Below are 20,130 nucleotides of genomic sequence, written 5' to 3'. Positions count from 1 at the left end.
TGCCAGAATGTGCAGCTATGTGAAAGGACAGCAAAGAGATGCAAGAAAGCAATTATTTCTGAATGAAAATGTTTTTAAAAAATTGCAATTTTACAAAGAATAGCATTAGATGCATTTACTTGTTCTCTGATGAGGGCAGGTTTATGTATCTGTCATGTGATTCTACATGTGTCGTGATCATTTCATTTGGCAGTTATTTGTGCAATGGTAGAAAGATTATTATTGTTACACTAGTTAGTAAATTTCACAATTTCAGAATTTTGTTGTGCCTGGTCAGAAATCCAGATTGTGCCATATAAAACCATATCAGAAACCCCCTGCTGTTCTCTGCTCCAGTGACATTGTCTGGAGTCCTACCAGAAATAGCAACTTCAAAGTACTATCTTGTTTCCATGGGCCGCATATGCATGCGCAGAAGTGCCATTTTTTTGCCTCATCACTGCACAGCAAACGAATGCAGCTAGCGATCAACTTGGAATGACCCCCTTAGTCAGTGGATCTCACATTTTAGTCTAATTTAAGTCAATGTTTTAGTCAGAACTTGTGCAATTTAATGATACTGTGATATTATATTTCCTTCACAGCAGGTTGCAGATTTATTTTTGGCAATTATCAAAAACACAATTGCACTTTAAAAATATCAAAACCTTATCCTACTGAAGTAGTTGAAGTTCACTTCATAAGATAGAAAAAGTAGTGTACATATACATACTAGTACATACATACATACTGATAAAACGGTATTATTTTCTCTGATGTCCTTGTCACTCAGGTCCCTGCCCTGTAACATGATACTGGCTACTAATCTCACTCTCCACAACCACACCACAAGTCATGACCCATATCCCGCTTCCCGTCATCCTGAAGAACTTCCTGGGTACGTTATCCAACTATAGCGAGATCCTGCATGCACGTGCTAGACTCACTGATTTCATCATAAATATAATTATCGTTATTAAATATTTCCTATTTTCCTTATGATTACAGTTTAGTCAAGAAAAATCCTTCATCAATGAATATTTTTAGTCAAAACTTTCATCGACGTAACTGAGTATTATGACCTGGTGAGACTACAACCATAAGGAATGAGTGTTATAACTATTATTGTTTATAAGGCGCTATAGAAAACCTGGATGTATGCATCAATGGCTCCCACTGCATTAGAGATGGGAAAGATGTACCAATGGTCGGGGTTAGTATGATCTGGGTGGATTGCTGTACCAACATTCAGCCTAATGTTCTTGTTAGGTCCCGAATGACACATGATCTCGTAATACCTCATTTCTAGTCCTACTTCTATGCTTCCCAGTTGGCTCACTTACAACACTGGATTCAATAATCTCATAGTAATGCGCTACATAAAAATGGTTGCCCAAGTGATCCCCCGAGCATACCCCTCTTCAGCCATTGCTGAGTGTGAGGGATTCTCCACCAGGGATTCTCCCTTGTGTACTCAGGTAATACAGATCTGGAATTTAGCATCGATTTAGCCAGCTACCCCTTTGCAGAATGCTAGAGAACTTTCTGAGCTATCAGTGCAAAAAACCAAGGAGGTGAGGGGCAGGTGCGGAGTGGTCTCTATTGGGCAGGTATATCTTTTAGGTGTACTCAAGTCTTTTACTTAGCTTCAATTGGAGTTTAGTAACCCCTTCACCCAATTCTATCAGCACATACCTTGAAGCTCTGGCCATTCTTTTCTTAGATGCCGTCCATTATTCAGGAATCCCTACTTAAAAAAGTCTGTCTACAGCAAAGAATGGAGGTGGAGGAACAGCCATGACAGACAGGGGAGAAGGGGGAGCGGGGAACAACAGAAAGGGGGTGCGTCCAACCTGGGCCCAGGGCGGAGCTGATATGAAGCAGCGATTGACGTGACCCAGCATATACCAGGTCCGTTATACTAATAAATACATTATTACAGTGTGCAGCAAGCACAGTTATGTAGGGAGGGCCCTTTTACTATAAATGACCATCATCTTATAAATACATTTCATAAAATGCATTCTTTGAAAAACATGCCAACAATGTTCTTCCATATTTTTTTATTTTGCTGGCCTAGAAAGGGGGTGGATAGGTGCATGCATGGACCCACCCGGGGTAGGGAGCAGAGTGGTGTTTAGGAGGGGTGCACTGGGGGGTACAGTGCAGAATCTTACTTACATTTAGGCAAGCTGGAGGGGGTGGCTGTTATCTTTCTTCGGGCAGGGGAGTTGCTCCGACAGTGTGGGTCAAGGTGGATGGCATTCTCCTTTCTAGCTGGAGTGGGTCCGAGCTGTGAGCTGGACTGTGGCGCGTTAAGCACCTACATTCAGCTGGGAGGGGTGAGTGCCGGTGACAGGCAACAGGAGATTTTTGCCAGGCAGACCATCCATAAAATAAAGCCTGGGGTGAATACTGGTCAGGAGGAAATTCATAAATGACATCAAATATGTCAGCCCCATAATCTCTGACTTCATCACCTCAGAGAGTAGATTAATGTCAGTATACAATTCTTCTGTGATTTTTGCCTAAGCAACACGTTATTTACAAATGTAATAGGATTAACTGAGGCCAGCGACGGACTGGGGCCTTAGTTCAGCCCTGGCATTTGTGAACGCGGGGGGGTCCGCATACGTCACAGTGGGCGCTCCGCACAATGTAAGGGGGCGTGCCGTGAGTCATGGGGGCGTGGACTCGTGGCACGTCCCCATTACCATGGCAACAGTTGCTTGGGGCGCCCAGCGAGTCCGGGGGCATGGACTCGCGGCAATCCCCTATTTCCATGGAGACCATGGAACCAGAGAGCCGGAGGCTGCGCTGCGCCCGGCCTTCCCGGCTCTCTGAATGACCAGTTCGGCCCAACTGCCCATCGGCCCTTCTGGCATGTGCCAGAAATGACAGATGGCCAGTCCGGCCATGACTGAGGCACACAATGACAATAACTTACAGACCAGAGTGCTGCCAACTTGCTGTGACTTGTTAGACAAACAGAAGTGGGCAAAGTAAAACTACTGTTGTTTTTGTCAACAATGTTTATAAGATTCAATACTAAATCAAAAAACTATCTGGAGCACAATTCACAAATGTGACACAGTGATCTGACAGTCTGCACATATTCTCTTCTAATATGTAATTGCGTTATTACAATGGCGTTATTACATTTGTGTTTTAGTTCAAGTTCAGTTCTGATATGTATTTACTGTGGAACATACTGTACAAGGGGAATGGCTCTAGACTGCTTGTAATGAGAGCTGCTATCTGCTGAGATTAATAGTACTACACACAGAGGAAATGGGTGTAGATGCACTATGCAATCATTACTATAAACTGAGATATCTATTATAATTAAATATCATAAGAGGTTTACTTTGTTTGCATATATTTTAGAGATGAGCGCCTGAAATTTTTCGGGTTTTGTGTTTTGGTTTTGGGTTCGGTTCCGCGGCCGTGTTTTGGGTTCGAACGCGTTTTGGCAAAACCTCACCGAATTTTTTTTGTCGGATTCGGGTGTGTTTTGGATTCGGGTGTTTTTTTCAAAAAACACTAAAAAAACAGCTTAAATCATAGAATTTGGGGGTCATTTTGATCCCAAAGTATTATTAACCTCAAAAACCATAATTTACACTCATTTTCAGTCTATTCTGAATACCTCACACCTCACAATATTATTTTTAGTCCTAAAATTTGCACTGAGGTCGCTGTGTGAGTAAGATAAGCGACCCTAGTGGCCGACACAAACACCGGGCCCATCTAGGAGTGGCACTGCAGTGTCACGCAGGATGTCCCTTCCAAAAAACCCTCCCCAAACAGCACATGACGCAAAGAAAAAAAGAGGCGCAATGAGGTAGCTGTGTGAGTAAGATTAGCGACCCTAGTGGCCGACACAAACACCGGGCCCATCTAGGAGTGGCACTGCAGTGTCACGCAGGATGTCCCTTCCAAAAAACCCTCCCCAAACAGCACATGACGCAAAGAAAAAAAGAGGCGCAATGAGGTAGCTGTGTGAGTAAGATAAGCGACCCTAGTGGCCGACACAAACACCGGGCCCATCTAGGAGTGGCACTGCAGTGTCACGCAGGATGTCCCTTCCAAAAAACCCTCCCCAAACAGCACATGACGCAAAGAAAAAAAGAGGCGCAATGAGGTAGCTGTGTGAGTAAGATTAGCGACCCTAGTGGCCGACACAAACACCGGGCCCATCTAGGAGTGGCACTGCAGTGTCACGCAGGATGGCCCTTCCAAAAAACCCTCCCCAAACAGCACATGACGCAAAGAAAAAAAGAGGCGCAATGAGGTAGCTGTGTGAGTAAGATTAGCGACCCTAGTGGCCGACACAAACACCGGGCCCATCTAGGAGTGGCACTGCAGTGTCACGCAGGATGTCCCTTCCAAAAAACCCTCCCCAAACAGCACATGACGCAAAAAAAAAAAAGAGGCGCAATGAGGTAGCTGTGTGAGTAAGATTAGCGACCCTAGTAGCCGACACAAACACCGGGCCCATCTAGGAGTGGCACTGCAGTGTCACGCAGGATGTCCCTTCCAAAAAACCCTCCCCAAACAGCACATGACGCAAAGAAAAAAAGAGGCGCAATGAGGTAGCTGACTGTGTGAGTAAGATTAGCGACCCTAGTGGCCGACACAAACACCGGGCCCATCTAGGAGTGGCACTGCAGTGTCACGCAGGATGTCCCTTCCAAAAAACCCTCCCCAATCAGCACATGATGCAAAGAAAAAGAAAAGAAAAAAGAGGTGCAAGATGGAATTGTCCTTGGGCCCTCCCACCCACCCTTATGTTGTATAAACAAAACAGGACATGCACACTTTAACCAACCCATCATTTCAGTGACAGGGTCTGCCACACGACTGTGACTGATATGACGGGTTGGTTTGGACCCCCCCCCAAAAAAGAAGCAATTAATCTCTCCTTGCACAAACTGGCTCTACAGAGGCAAGATGTCCACCTCATCTTCACCCTCCGATATATCACCGTGTACATCCCCCTCCTCACAGATTATCAATTCGTCCCCACTGGAATCCACCATCTCAGCTCCCTGTGTACTTTGTGGAGGCAATTGCTGCTGGTCAATGTCTCCGCGGAGGAATTGATTATAATTCATTTTAATGAACATCATCTTCTCCACATTTTCTGGATGTAACCTCGTACGCCGATTGCTGACAAGGTGAGCGGCGGCACTAAACACTCTTTCGGAGTACACACTTGTGGGAGGGCAACTTAGGTAGAATAAAGCCAGTTTGTGCAAGGGCCTCCAAATTGCCTCTTTTTCCTGCCAGTATAAGTACGGACTGTGTGACGTGCCTACTTGGATGCGGTCACTCATATAATCCTCCACCATTCTATCAATGTTGAGAGAATCATATGCAGTGACAGTAGACGACATGTCCGTAATCGTTGTCAGGTCCTTCAGTCCGGACCAGATGTCAGCATCAGCAGTCGCTCCAGACTGCCCTGCATCACCGCCAGCGGGTGGGCTCGGAATTCTGAGCCTTTTCCTCGCACCCCCAGTTGCGGGAGAATGTGAAGGAGGAGATGTTGACAGGTCGCGTTCCGCTTGACTTGACAATTTTGTCACCAGCAGGTCTTTCAACCCCAGCAGACCTGTGTCTGCCGGAAAGAGAGATCCAAGGTAGGCTTTAAATCTAGGATCGAGCACGGTGGCCAAAATGTAGTGCTCTGATTTCAACAGATTGACCACCCGTGAATCCTTGTTAAGCGAATTAAGGGCTGCATCCACAAGTCCCACATGCCTAGCGGAATCGCTCCCTTTTAGCTCCTTCTTCAATGCCTCCAGCTTCTTCTGCAAAAGCCTGATGAGGGGAATGACCTGACTCAGGCTGGCAGTGTCTGAACTGACTTCACGTGTGGCAAGTTCAAAGGGCATCAGAACCTTGCACAACGTTGAAATCATTCTCCACTGCACTTGAGACAGGTGCATTCCACCTACTATATCGTGCTCAATTGTATAGGCTTGAATGGCCTTTTGCTGCTCCTCCAACCTCTGAAGCATATAGAGGGTTGAATTCCACCTCGTTACCACTTCTTGCTTCAGATGATGGCAGGGCAGGTTCAGTAGTTTTTGGTGGTGCTCCAGTCTTCTGTACGTGGTGCCTGTACGCCGAAAGTGTCCCGCAATTTTTCTGGCCACCGACAGCATCTCTTGCACGCCCCTGTCGTTTTTTAAAAAATTCTGCACCACCAAATTCAAGGTATGTGCAAAACATGGGACGTGCTGGAATTTGCCCATATTTAATGCACACACAATATTGCTGGCGTTGTCCGATGCCACAAATCCACAGGAGAGTCCAATTGGGGTAAGCCATTCCGCGATGATCTTCCTCAGTTGCCGTAAGAGGTTTTCAGCTGTGTGCGTATTCTGGAAAGCGGTGATACAAAGCGTAGCCTGCCTAGGAAAGAGTTGGCGTTTGCGAGATGCTGCTACTGGTGCCGCCGCTGCTGTTCTTGCGGCGGGAGTCCATACATCTACCCAGTGGGCTGTCACAGTCATATAGTCCTGACCCTGCCCTGCTCCACTTGTCCACATGTCCGTGGTTAAGTGGACATTGGGTACAACTGCATTTTTTAGGACACTGGTGAGTCTTTTTCTGACGTCCGTGTACATTCTCGGTATCGCCTGCCTAGAGAAGTGGAACCTAGATGGTATTTGGTAACGGGGGCACACTGCCTCAATAAATTGTCTAGTTCCCTGTGAACTAACGGCGGATACCGGACGCACGTCTAACACCAACATAGTTGTCAAGGACTCAGTTATCCGCTTTGCAGTAGGATGACTGCTGTGATATTTCATCTTCCTCGCAAAGGACTGTTGAACAGTCAATTGCTTACTGGAAGTAGTACAAGTGGGCTTACGACTTCCCCTCTGGGATGACCATCGACTCCCAGCGGCAACAACAGCAGCGCCAGCAGCAGTAGGCGTTACACGCAAGGATGCATCGGAGGAATCCCAGGCAGGAGAGGACTCGTCAGAATTGCCAGTGACATGGCCTGCAGGACTATTGGCATTCCTGGGGAAGGAGGAAATTGACACTGAGGGAGTTGGTGGGGTGGTTTGCGTGAGCTTGGTTACAAGAGGAAGGGATTTACTGGTCAGTGGACTGCTTCCGCTGTCACCCAAAGTTTTTGAACTTGTCACTGACTTATTATGAATGCGCTGCAGGTGACGTATAAGGGAGGATGTTCCGAGGTGGTTAACGTCCTTACCCCTACTTATTACAGCTTGACAAAGGGAACACACGGCTTGACACCTGTTGTCCGCATTTCTGGTGAAATACCTCCACACCGAAGAGCTGATTTTTTTGGTATTTTCACCTGGCATGTCAACGGCCATATTCCTCCCACGGACAACAGGTGTCTCCCCGGGTGCCTGACTTAAACAAACCACCTCACCATCAGAATCCTCCTGGTCAATTTCCTCCCCAGCGCCAGCAACACCCATATCCTCCTCATCCTGGTGTACTTCAACACTGACATCTTCAATCTGACTATCAGGAACTGGACTGCGGGTGCTCCTTCCAGCACTTGCAGGGGGCGTGCAAATGGTGGAAGGCGCATGCTCTTCACGTCCAGTGTTGGGAAGGTCAGGCATCGCAACCGACACAATTGGACTCTCCTTGTGGATTTGGGATTTCGAAGAATGCACAGTTCTTTGCTGTGCTGCTTTTGCCAGCTTGAGTCTTTTCATTTTTCTAGCGAGAGGCTGAGTGCTTCCATCCTCATGTGAAGCTGAACCACTAGCCATGAACATAGGCCAGGGCCTCAGCCGTTCCTTGCCACTCCGTGTGGTAAATGGCATATTGGCAAGTTTACGCTTCTCCTCCGACAATTTTATTTTAGGTTTTGGAGTCCTTTTTTTACTGATATTTGGTGTTTTGGATTTGACATGCTCTGTACTATGACATTGGGCATCGGCCTTGGCAGACGACGTTGCTGGCATTTCATCGTCTCGGCCATGACTAGTGGCAGCAGCTTCAGCACGAGGTGGAAGTGGATCTTGATCTTTCCCTAATTTTGGAACCTCAACATTTTTGTTCTCCATATTTTAATAGGCACAACTAAAAGGCACCTCAGGTAAACAATGGAGATGGATGGATTGGATACTAGTATACAATTATGGACGGGCTGCCGAGTGCCGACACAGAGGTAGCCACAGCTGTGAACTACCGCACTGTACTGTGTCTGCTGCTAATATATAGACTGGTTGATAAAGAGATAGTATACTCGTAACTAGTATGTATGTATAAAGAAAGAAAAAAAAACCACGGTTAGGTGGTATATACAATTATGGACGGGCTGCCGAGTGCCGACACAGAGGAGGTAGCCACAGCCGTGAACTACCGCACTGTACTGTGTCTGCTGCTAATATATAGACTGGTTGATAAAGAGATAGTATACTCGTAACTAGTATGTATGTATAAAGAAAGAAAAAAAAACCACGGTTAGGTGGTATATACAATTATGGACGGGCTGCCGAGTGCCGACACAGAGGTAGCCACAGCCGTGAACTACTGCACTGTACTGTGTCTGCTGCTAATATATAGACTGGTTGATAAAGAGATAGTATACTCGTAACTAGTATGTATGTATAAAGAAAGAAAAAAAAACCACGGTTAGGTGGTATATACAATTATGGACGGGCTGCCGAGTGCCGACACAGAGGTAGCCACAGCCGTGAACTACCGCACTGTACTGTGTCTGCTGCTAATATATAGACTGGTTGATAAAGAGATAGTATACTCGTAACTAGTATGTATGTATAAAGAAAGAAAAAAAAACCACGGTTAGGTGGTATATACAATTATGGACGGGCTGCCGAGTGCTGACACAGAGGTAGCCACAGCCGTGAACTACCGCACTGTACTGTGTCTGCTGCTAATATATAGACTGGTTGATAAAGAGATAGTATACTCGTAACTAGTATGTATGTATAAAGAAAGAAAAAAAAACCACGGTTAGGTGGTATATACAATTATGGACGGGCTGCCGAGTGCCGATACAGAGGTAGCCACAGCCGTGAACTACCGCACTGTACTGTGTCTGCTGCTAATATATAGACTGGTTGATAAAGAGATAGTATACTCGTAACTAGTATGTATGTATAAAGAAAGAAAAAAAAACCACGGTTAGGTGGTATATACAATTATGGACGGGCTGCCGAGTGCCGACACAGAGGTAGCCACAGCCGTGAACTACCGCACTGTACTGTGTCTGCTGCTAATATAGACTGGTTGATAAAGAGATAGTATACTACTAATATTATATATACTGGTGGTCAGGTCACTGGTCACTAGTCACACTGGCAGTGGCACTCCTGCAGCAAAAGTGTGCACTGTTTAATTTTAATATAATATTATGTACTCCTGGCTCCTGCTATAACCTATAACTGGCACTGCAGTAGTGCTCCCCAGTCTCCCCCACAATTATAAGCTGTGTGAGCTGAGCAGTCAGACAGATATATAATATATATAGATGATGCAGCACACTGGCCTGAGCCTGAGCAGTGCACACAGATATGGTATGTGACTGACTGAGTCACTGTGTGTATCGCTTTTTTCAGGCAGAGAACGGATATATTAAATAAACTGCACTGTGTGTCTGGTGGTCACTCACTATATAATATATTATGTACTCCTGGCTCCTGCTATAACCTATAACTGGCACTGCAGTAGTGCTCCCCAGTCTCCCCCACAATTATAAGCTGTGTGAGCTGAGCAGTCAGACAGATATATATAATATTATATATAGATAATAGATGATGCAGCACACTGGCCTGAGCCTGAGCAGTGCACACAGATATGGTATGTGACTGAGTCACTGTGTGCTGTGTATCGCTTTTTTCAGGCAGAGAACGGATTATAAATAAAACTGGTGGTCACTGGTCACTATCAGCAAAACTCTGCACTGTACTGAGTACTCCTAATGCTCCCCAAAATTAGTAAATCAAGTGTCTCTCTAATCTATTCTAAACGGAGAGGACGCCAGCCACGTCCTCTCCCTATCAATCTCAATGCACGTGTGAAAATGGCGGCGACGCGCGGCTCCTTATATAGAATCCGAGTCTCGCGATAGAATCCGAGCCTCGCGAGAATCCGACAGCGTCATGATGACGTTCGGGCGCGCTCGGGTTAACCGAGCAAGGCGGGAAGATCCGAGTCGCTCGGACCCGTGAAAAAAAACATGAAGTTCTGGCGGGTTCGGATTCAGAGAAACCGAACCCGCTCATCTCTAATATATTTGACCAAGATATGGGCCTAAAATCTGCGTCCAGGTCACCTCTGTCGGGCAAGTTCCTAACACTCAGGGGTTCACATCCGGGACACATGGCACCCCTACACCAACCCAGCCAAAAACCCTCCCAGGGCATCACACGACAAAATCAAAACACTACAACAGTGTTGCTGGTCAACGTTTCAATTTAGTTAATACATTTTCGTCAGGACAAAAGACAGAATACAAGTGCTCACCTTATAAAGCTTCACCCTGTGCTCAGAGAAAGCCGCTTATATATTTATACTGTATGTGTGTGTATATGTGTTTTAAAGTTGTCTAAAAGGAGGCGCTTCAATAGATTGAGTGCCAATATATTGGAAGAAACAGCAGAGTGTCTTTGCTGTTTCTTCCACACACACAGAGGATACTTTTTAGGAAAAGTATTGCTTGTTCCTTTACTTTGTCAGCATCAATTTATGCTTACACAACTTATCTATGTTCATTAGACACAAGTCCAAGGCAAAATATCTCCCTATGTATGACCCTAAACTTATCAAGGGAACCACTTGTCTGATCTAAAATGATTATTATACAATCTATGTAGATTAGACACAAGTTTAAGGTGAAATATCTCCCTATTTGTGACCCTGAACTTATCAAGGGAACTATTCGTCCAATCTAAGTTGATTTTCACTGGTCTTATTGTTGAATCACAATAAAATGTGATTTCCATGTTAAGCATCTTCCAAAGAATTACCCCTGAAGAAGTCTCTAAAGGGGGATACACACGGCGAGATACGTGCTTAAATTCTAAGAAATCTGACTAGATTGCTTAGAATTTAAGCATGGATCTCTCCGTGTGTATGCCCCACAGCAATAGCTATCGCCGGTGCTAGATTAGCTTGCATGCAATGGATGACCGCTGGGTGAAATGAGTGCCCCCCTGTCCGTCCCCCTCGCTCAGAACACATCGCGCTGTGCTGAGCGGGGGGAGAGATGTGTGCTGAGCGGTCTGTGCAAGTTCACTCAGCACACATCTCCCTCCACATCTCCCCTGTGTGTAAGGCCCTTTAAAAACAAAATGCTCAGTGTTAGACATGAAAGGATTACTTCAGAGAATCTGTGAATGGAAAAATTCTTCCCTTACAATAAGGGTGAAATATATGCTTACCGAAGTAATGTACTGTATGACAAAATGTCTGAATGTATTTTATTAATCTGATACTGTGTAAATTTAGCATATTAATAAATTGTGATTGATATTATTTTTAAAATCAAATTGTATAAGGGTGTCAAACTATTTCTAATAATAATAATAATAATAATAATATATGGGCATTACTGTCACTATGGATACCATCTAGTAAGATTCCTTATAAAGTAAGGTTAGACCTTCTTTTTCAATTTTGATAATCGGGAGGTAGTTCGCGTGGTAGAGTGTGCACTATTTAGGTGCAAAAATCAGGGTCAATGTGCACCTTTTCTATGTTCAATAAACAAACATGGAGTTTTTACTGTCAGCTTAAAGCAATGAATGAAAAACAGAATCTCTCACTCAGCTCTCTAGCTCACTTCTTGTCCCCTCTACAATGGGCAACTAGTCTGCATCACAAAGTCTCAAAGGCTTCACAGTCCTGTCTCTCACAGGTATTGCTCACCCACATAGTTTTATGATCCTCTCTGTGTCCTGCAGACTTGGACACTGACCTTCTGACCCCCCCCCCCCCCCCCCCCCCGTCCTCCTGGCTCGCTGGACTCTTTGGCTGCCACTGTGCCACTTGGACTGTCTCCACAGGCAGCCTGGCTGTCTTCAACCTCACCTGGACTGTACAGGCAGTACCTGGCTGTATAGGCAGGCAGCAGCCTCACTCTGCCGCCCTTAGGTGTGGTCACATCTCTTTTTCCTTTTTATATATATATATATATATATATATATATATATATATACATAAATCAATCTTTCCATTACTGTATCAATAACACCCTCCATGACTTTATGCATCATCCATGTTTCCTTGGAAGTGAGGAATGGCTTTGATCTTCATGATCTAAACTGTACTGTGTAAGCTGTTGCTAGGAAACAAGATAGTAATGTAACTTATTTACTTACCTCTAAAAAACAGAAACCCCCTCATTGACCTGAAAGTGGCAACTTATTTCCTTCAGTGTAACTATTAGAGATGAGCAGGTTTGGTTCTCAGAGAACCGCACCCTACCGGACTTCACCACCCGAGCACGGATCCAAGTCAGGCTCGGGTTTTCCCGCCTGACTCGGAAACCAGAATGAGGAAAAACATCATCATCCCGCTGTCGGATTCCCGCGGGGTTTGGATTTCATATAAGGACCCGCCGTCGCCATTTTCACTCCAGTCTCGGAGAGTGGAGTGAGAGGACGTGTCCCCGTCCTCAGTGTCTGTGTGGGCGGGAAAATGGGGTGGCGATTCCAGTGCTGTCTTGTGCTGCTCAGTCCAGTGTAGTGTCTTATGCTGCATCAGTCCAGCCAGTCACAGTGGTGGTGTCCTCTGCTGTTATATGTCCCCAGTGCTGCTGTATAAGTCCCTTTCAGTGGGACTGCGTTGTCTTGCATCAGACCAGGGGTAGTGTCTTGTGCAGCATCAGTCCAGTAACCAGTCACAGTGGTGGTGTCCTCTGTTGCCATATATCCGTTGTAGCTGTATAAGTCCCTTTCAGTGGTGCTGTGTTGTCCTGCATCAGACCAGGGGTAGTGTCTTATGCAGCATCAGTCCAGTGACCAGTCACAGTGGTGGTGTCCTCTGCTGCCATATATCCAGTGTTACTGGCATGTAATTCCCGTGATACTGGTGTATAATTCCCGTGATACTGGCGTATAATTCCAGTGATACTGGCATATAATTCCTGTGATATTGCTGTATAATTCCTGTGATACTGGCGTTTAATTCCAGTGATATTGGCGTATAATTCCCGTGATACTGGCGTATAATTCCAGTGATACTGGCGTATAATTCCTGAGATATTGGCGTATAATTCCAGTGATATTGCTGTATAATTCCTGTGATACTGGCGTATAATTCCAGTGACACTGGCGTATAATTCCCATGATACTGGCATATAATTCCAGTGATATTGCCATATAATTCCAGTGACATTGTTGTATAATTCCCGTGATACTGGCATATAATTCCAGTTATACTGGCGTATAATGCCTGTGATGTTGCAGTATAATTCCAGTGATATTGCTGTATAAATCCTGTGATACTGTCGTATAATTCCAGTGATACTGTCATATAATTCCTGTGATATTGCTGTATAATTCCCGTGATACTGGCGTATACTTCCAAAGATACTGGCGTATAATTCCTGTGATATTGCCGTCGAATTACAGTGATATTGCCGTATAATTCCCGTGATACTGGTGTATAATTTCAGTGATACTGGCGTATAATTCCCGTTATACTGCTGTATAATTCCAGTGATATTGTTGTATAAATCCTGTGATACTGCCGTATAATTCCAGTGATATTGACGTATAATTCCAGTGGTACTGGCATATAAATCCAGTCCGGTGGTTCTGCCGTATAACTCCAGTGGTACTGGCGTATAAGTCCAGTGATCCTGCCGTATAATTCAATATAAATCCATATAATTCTGTATAAATCCAATCCAGTGGTGCTGCCATATAAATAAGTTCAGTGGTGCTGTCTTGTGCTGTATATTATTTACTCCAAATAAAGGGGTTATTAATATTTAATCCAAATAATTTTCACAGGGTTTGCCCTGTGTGGCGTAGAGGTACGCTCTCCTGTACCGCATATTGTTATATAACTCGAGAAAAATAATGTAGAAAAAAAATTTGGAGGATAAAATAGGGAAAGATCAAGAACCACTTCCTCCTAGTGCTGAAGCTGCTGCCACTAGTCATGACATAGACAATGAAATGCCATCAACGTCGTCTACCATGGCCGATGCCCAATGTGATAGTAGAGAGCATGTAAAATCCAAAAAGCCAAAGTTCAGCAAAAAGACCCAAAAAAATAAATGTAAATGGTCTGAGGAGAAATGTAAACTTGCCAATATGCCATTTATGACATGGAGTGGCAAGGAGCGGCTAAGGCCCTGGACTGTATTCATGAGTTAAGATGGAAAAAGCACAGAAAAGAACTGTGCGTTCTGAGATGGTATCACAAATCCCCATGGAGAGTCCAAGTGTGTCAGCGGTTGCGATGCCTGACCTTCCCAACACTGGACAGGAAGAGGTGGCTCCTTCCACAATTTGCACGCCCCCTGCAAGTGCTGGAAGGAGCACCCACAGTCCAGTTTCTGATATTCAAATTGAAGATGTCACTGTTGAAGTACACCAGGATGAGGATATGGGTGTTGCTGGCGCTGAGGAGGAAGTTGACGATAAGGATTCTGATGGTGATGTTGTTTGTTTAAATCAGGCACTGTGGGAGACACCTGTTGTCCGTGGGATGAAGAAGCCCATTGTGATGCCTGGGCAAAATACCAAAAAAGCCACCTCTTCGGTGTGGAATTATTTCTCCACAAATCCGTGCCTCTGTCAATATGTAATAAGTAGGGGTAAGGATGTTAACAACCTAGGAACATTCTCCCTTATAGGTCACCTGCAGCGCATTAATCAGAAGTCAGTGTGAAGTTAGACCTTCTTTTTCAATTTTGATAATCGGGAGGTAGTTCGCGTGGTAGAGTGTGCACTATTTAGGTGCAAAAATCAGGGTCAATGTGCACCTTTTCTATGTTCAATAAACAAACATGGAGTTTTTACTGTCAGCTTAAAGCAATGAATGAAAAACAGAATCTCTCACTCAGCTCTCTAGCTCACTTCTTGTCCCCTCTACAATGGGCAACTAGTCTGCATCACAAAGTCTCAAAGGCTTCACAGTCCTGTCTCTCACAGGTATTGCTCACCCACATAGTTTTATGATCCTCTCTGTGTCCTGCAGACTTGGACACTGACCTTCTGACCCCCCCCCCCCCCCCCCGTCCTCCTGGCTCGCTGGACTCTTTGGCTGCCACTGTGCAACTTGGACTGTCTCCACAGGCAGCCTGGCTGTCTTCAACCTCACCTGGACTGTACAGGCAGTACCTGGCTGTATAGGCAGGCAGCAGCCTCACTCTGCCGCCCTTAGGTGTGGTCACATCTCTTTTTCCTTTTTATATATATATATATATATATATATATACATAAATCAATCTTTCCATTACTGTATCAATAACACCCTCCATGACTTTATGCATCATCCATGTTTCCTTGGAAGTGAGGAATGGCTTTGATCTTCATGATCTAAACTGTACTGTGTAAGCTGTTGCTAGGAAACAAGATAGTAATGTAACTTATTTACTTACCTCTAAAAAACAGAAACCCCCTCATTGACCTGAAAGTGGCAACTTATTTCCTTCAGTGTAACTATTAGAGATGAGCAGGTTTGGTTCTCAGAGAACCGCACCCTACCGGACTTCACCACCCGAGCACGGATCCAAGTCAGGCTCGGGTTTTCCCGCCTGACTCGGAAACCAGAATGAGGAAAAACATCATCATCCCGCTGTCGGATTCCCGCGGGGTTTGGATTTCATATAAGGACCCGCCGTCGCCATTTTCACTCCAGTCTCGGAGAGTGGAGTGAGAGGACGTGTCCCCGTCCTCAGTGTCTGTGTGGGCGGGAAAATGGGGTGGCGATTCCAGTGCTGTCTTGTGCTGCTCAGTCCAGTGTAGTGTCTTATGCTGCATCAGTCCAGCCAGTCACAGTGGTGGTGTCCTCTGCTGTTATATGTCCCCAGTGCTGCTGTATAAGTCCCTTTCAGTGGGACTGCGTTGTCTTGCATCAGACCAGGGGTAGTGTCTTGTGCAGCATCAGTCCAGTAACCAGTCACAGTGGTGGTGTCCTCTGTTGCCATATATCCGTTGTAGCTGTATAAGTCCCTTTCAGTGGTGCTGTGTTGTCCTGCATCAGACCAGGGGTAGTGTCTTATGCAGCATCAGTCCAGTGACCAGTCACAGTGGTGGTGTCCTCTGCTGCCATATATCCAGTGTTACTGGCATGTAATTCCCGTGATACTGGTGTATAATTCCCGTGATACTGTCGTATAATTCCAGTGATACTGGCATATAATTCCTGTGATATTGCTGTATAATTCCTGTGATACTGGCGTTTAATTCCAGTGATATTGGCGTATAATTCCCGTGATACTGGCGTATAATTCCAGTGATACTGGCGTATAATTCCTGAGATATTGGCGTATAATTCCAGTGATATTGCTGTATAATTCCTGTGATACTGGCGTATAATTCCAGTGACACTGGCGTATAATTCCCATGATACTGGCATATAATTCCAGTGATATTGCCATATAATTCCAGTGACATTGTTGTATAATTCCCGTGATACTGGCATATAATTCCAGTTATACTGGCGTATAATGCCTGTGATGTTGCCGTATAATTCCAGTGATATTGCTGTATAAATCCTGTGATACTGTCGTATAATTCCAGTGATACTGTCATATAATTCCTGTGATATTGCTGTATAATTCCCGTGATACTGGCGTATACTTCCAAAGATACTGGCGTATAATTCCTGTGATATTGCCGTCGAATTACAGTGATATTGCCGTATAATTCCCGTGATACTGGTGTATAATTTCAGTGATACTGGCGTATAATTCCCGTTATACTGCTGTATAATTCCAGTGATATTGTTGTATAAATCCTGTGATACTGCCGTATAATTCCAGTGATATTGACGTATAATTCCAGTGGTACTGGCATATAAATCCAGTCCGGTGGTTCTGCCGTATAACTCCAGTGGTACTGGCGTATAAGTCCAGTGATCCTGCCGTATAATTCAATATAAATCCATATAATTCTGTATAAATCCAATCCAGTGGTGCTGCCATATAAATAAGTTCAGTGGTGCTGTCTTGTGCTGTATATTATTTACTCCAAATAAAGGGGTTATTAATATTTAATCCAAATAATTTTCACAGGGTTTGCCCTGTGTGGCGTAGAGGTACGCTCTCCTGTACCGCATATTGTTATATAACTCGAGAAAAATAATGTAGAAAAAAAATTTGGAGGATAAAATAGGGAAAGATCAAGAACCACTTCCTCCTAGTGCTGAAGCTGCTGCCACTAGTCATGACATAGACAATGAAATGCCATCAACGTCGTCTACCATGGTCGATGCCCAATGTGATAGTAGAGAGCATGTAAAATCCAAAAAGCCAAAGTTCAGCAAAAAGACCCAAAAAAATAAATGTAAATGGTCTGAGGAGAAATGTAAACTTGCCAATATGCCATTTATGACATGGAGTGGCAAGGAGCGGCTAAGGCCCTGGACTGTATTCATGAGTTAAGATGGAAAAAGCACAGAAAAGAACTGTGCGTTCTGAGATGGTATCACAAATCCCCATGGAGAGTCCAAGTGTGTCAGCGGTTGCGATGCCTGACCTTCCCAACACTGGACAGGAAGAGGTGGCTCCTTCCACAATTTGCACGCCCCCTGCAAGTGCTGGAAGGAGCACCCACAGTCCAGTTTCTGATATTCAAATTGAAGATGTCACTGTTGAAGTACACCAGGATGAGGATATGGGTGTTGCTGGCGCTGAGGAGGAAGTTGACGATAAGGATTCTGATGGTGATGTTGTTTGTTTAAATCAGGCACTGTGGGAGACACCTGTTGTCCGTGGGATGAAGAAGCCCATTGTGATGCCTGGGCAAAATACCAAAAAAGCCACCTCTTCGGTGTGGAATTATTTCTCCACAAATCCGTGCCTCTGTCAATATGTAATAAGTAGGGGTAAGGATGTTAACAACCTAGGAACATTCTCCCTTATAGGTCACCTGCAGCGCATTAATCAGAAGTCAGTGTGAAGTTGTGAAACTTTGGGTAAGAGCGTAAGCAGTCCACTGACACCTAAATCCCTTCTTCCTCTTGTACCCAAGCTCCTGCAAACCACAACGCCAACTGCCTCAACGTCAACTTCCTCCTCAGTCAGGAACATCAGTAGTCCTGCAGGTGGACTGGGTAGATAGATTGTTGGGAGGGGCTGGGAAAGACCCGGTGGTCTTGGTGCATGTCGGCACCAACGACAAAGTTAGTGGTAGGTGGGATGTCCTTAAGAAAGATTATAAGGACTTAGGCCAGAAACTAAAAGAAAGGACATCTAAGGTAATATTCTCTGAAATATTACCAGTGCCACGCGCTAGCCCAGGGAGGCAGAGGGAGATCAGTGAGGTAAATGTGTGGCTTAGAGACGTGTAGGAAAGAGGGGTTTGTGTTCCTTGAACACTGGGCGGACTTCACAGTCAGGCGCCATCTTTTTTGTCGCGAAGGATTGCACCTGAATGAGGAGGGGGCTGCGGTGCTGGGGGGAAGGATGGTCAGTAGGTTGAAGGAGCTTTTAAACTAGGAGCCTATGGGGGAGGGTTTAGTTAGGAACTATTGGTCATGCAGCAAGAATAGTAAAGATGGTGGTAGTGAGCTAAATGGGGGTGGAGAAGGGGGGAGGGAAAGAGCAGCCGACAAGGGCAAGGGTATTTGCATAGGTTCTAAAAAGGGTAGTAACAAAGGTATTGCCAAAACATTAACTAACATTTATGTGTCATCATTACATCATATAGAAAAGGATGTACGTAGCATAAGGGAAAATACTTATGTCAGGGTGGAGAATTTAGGCCGAAACACTGGGTTGATCAAAGAGAAGAGTAAGGTGGGCAGTATTAAGTATGGTGGGGGTGGAATGGGAGCGAAAAGGACAGTCAGTAAGAGTAACTCTAGGGAGGCTCTAGTAAACCATTATGAGATGCCTTTAAAAAAAACAGGCGGGCAAGGGAACCAGTAAACTAAAATGTATGCTTGCAAACGCAAGAAGCCTAGCAAGTAAAATGGGAGAATTGGAATTGTTAGCTTCAAGGACTATGATATTATAGGAATTACAGAAACATAGTGAGACGACTCTCACAACTGGGTTGCAAAATGGAGGGGTATTCTCTTTTCAGGAGGGACAGGGCAAGCAAAAGAGGAGGAGGTGTATGTCTTTATGTTAAACCATCTCTTAAACCATACTTAAAGGAGGTTATTTATGAGGGGACTGGGAATAATGTGGAGTCACTATGAGTTGAAATCTCAAGTGGGGTTATTGATGCAAAAAAACTAGTCATAGGCACGTGCTACAAACAGCCAGATATTAGCATACATGAGGAAGAACAACTCTTGCAGCAAATCGAAAGGACTGCGGGATTGGGGGACATCCTTGTGATTGGGGATTTTAACTATCCTGATATGAATTGGAGTAACGATGCATGTGTTAAAGCTAGGGGCAACAGGTTCTTAAATATGTTAAAGGATCACTACTTGTCTCAATTAGTCGAGAACCCAACTAGGGGTAAACTACTCTGGATCTAGTAGTTACTAATAATGTGGACATCATATCGAATACTAAAGTTGGGGAGACTTATGACTCACTATATGATCACATTCGACATCAGTTTTAGGAAACAGCTATATGGGGTCAACAAAAACATTTAACTTTAGGAAGGCTAACTTCAGTATTCTGAGATGTGCACTAAACGACATTGAGTGGGAGGTTTTGTTTCATGGTAAGAACACTTCAGAAATGTGGGATGCTTTAAAAGGGTTGCTAGATAGCAATATTCACAAAGTTATTTCCATGGGCAGTAAGTGCAGGAGTATCAAATTTAAACCAATGTGGCTTAACAAGAAGGTCAAGGCAGAAATCAATAAAAAGAAGCATGCTTTCAAAGCATTTAAATTTAATGGAAAGGAGGATTCATTCCAGTACTACAAGGTTTGCAATAAAAGATGCAAAAAAGCAATAAGAGCAGCTAAAATTGAAAACGAAAAGCAAATTGCTATAGAGAGTAAAACCAATCCTACATTTTTTTAAAT

The sequence above is a fragment of the Pseudophryne corroboree genome, chromosome 1 (genome assembly GCF_028390025.1).
Source record: "Pseudophryne corroboree isolate aPseCor3 chromosome 1, aPseCor3.hap2, whole genome shotgun sequence".
NCBI lineage: Eukaryota > Metazoa > Chordata > Amphibia > Anura > Myobatrachidae > Pseudophryne > Pseudophryne corroboree.
Note: the sequence above shows the minus strand (reverse complement) of the source record.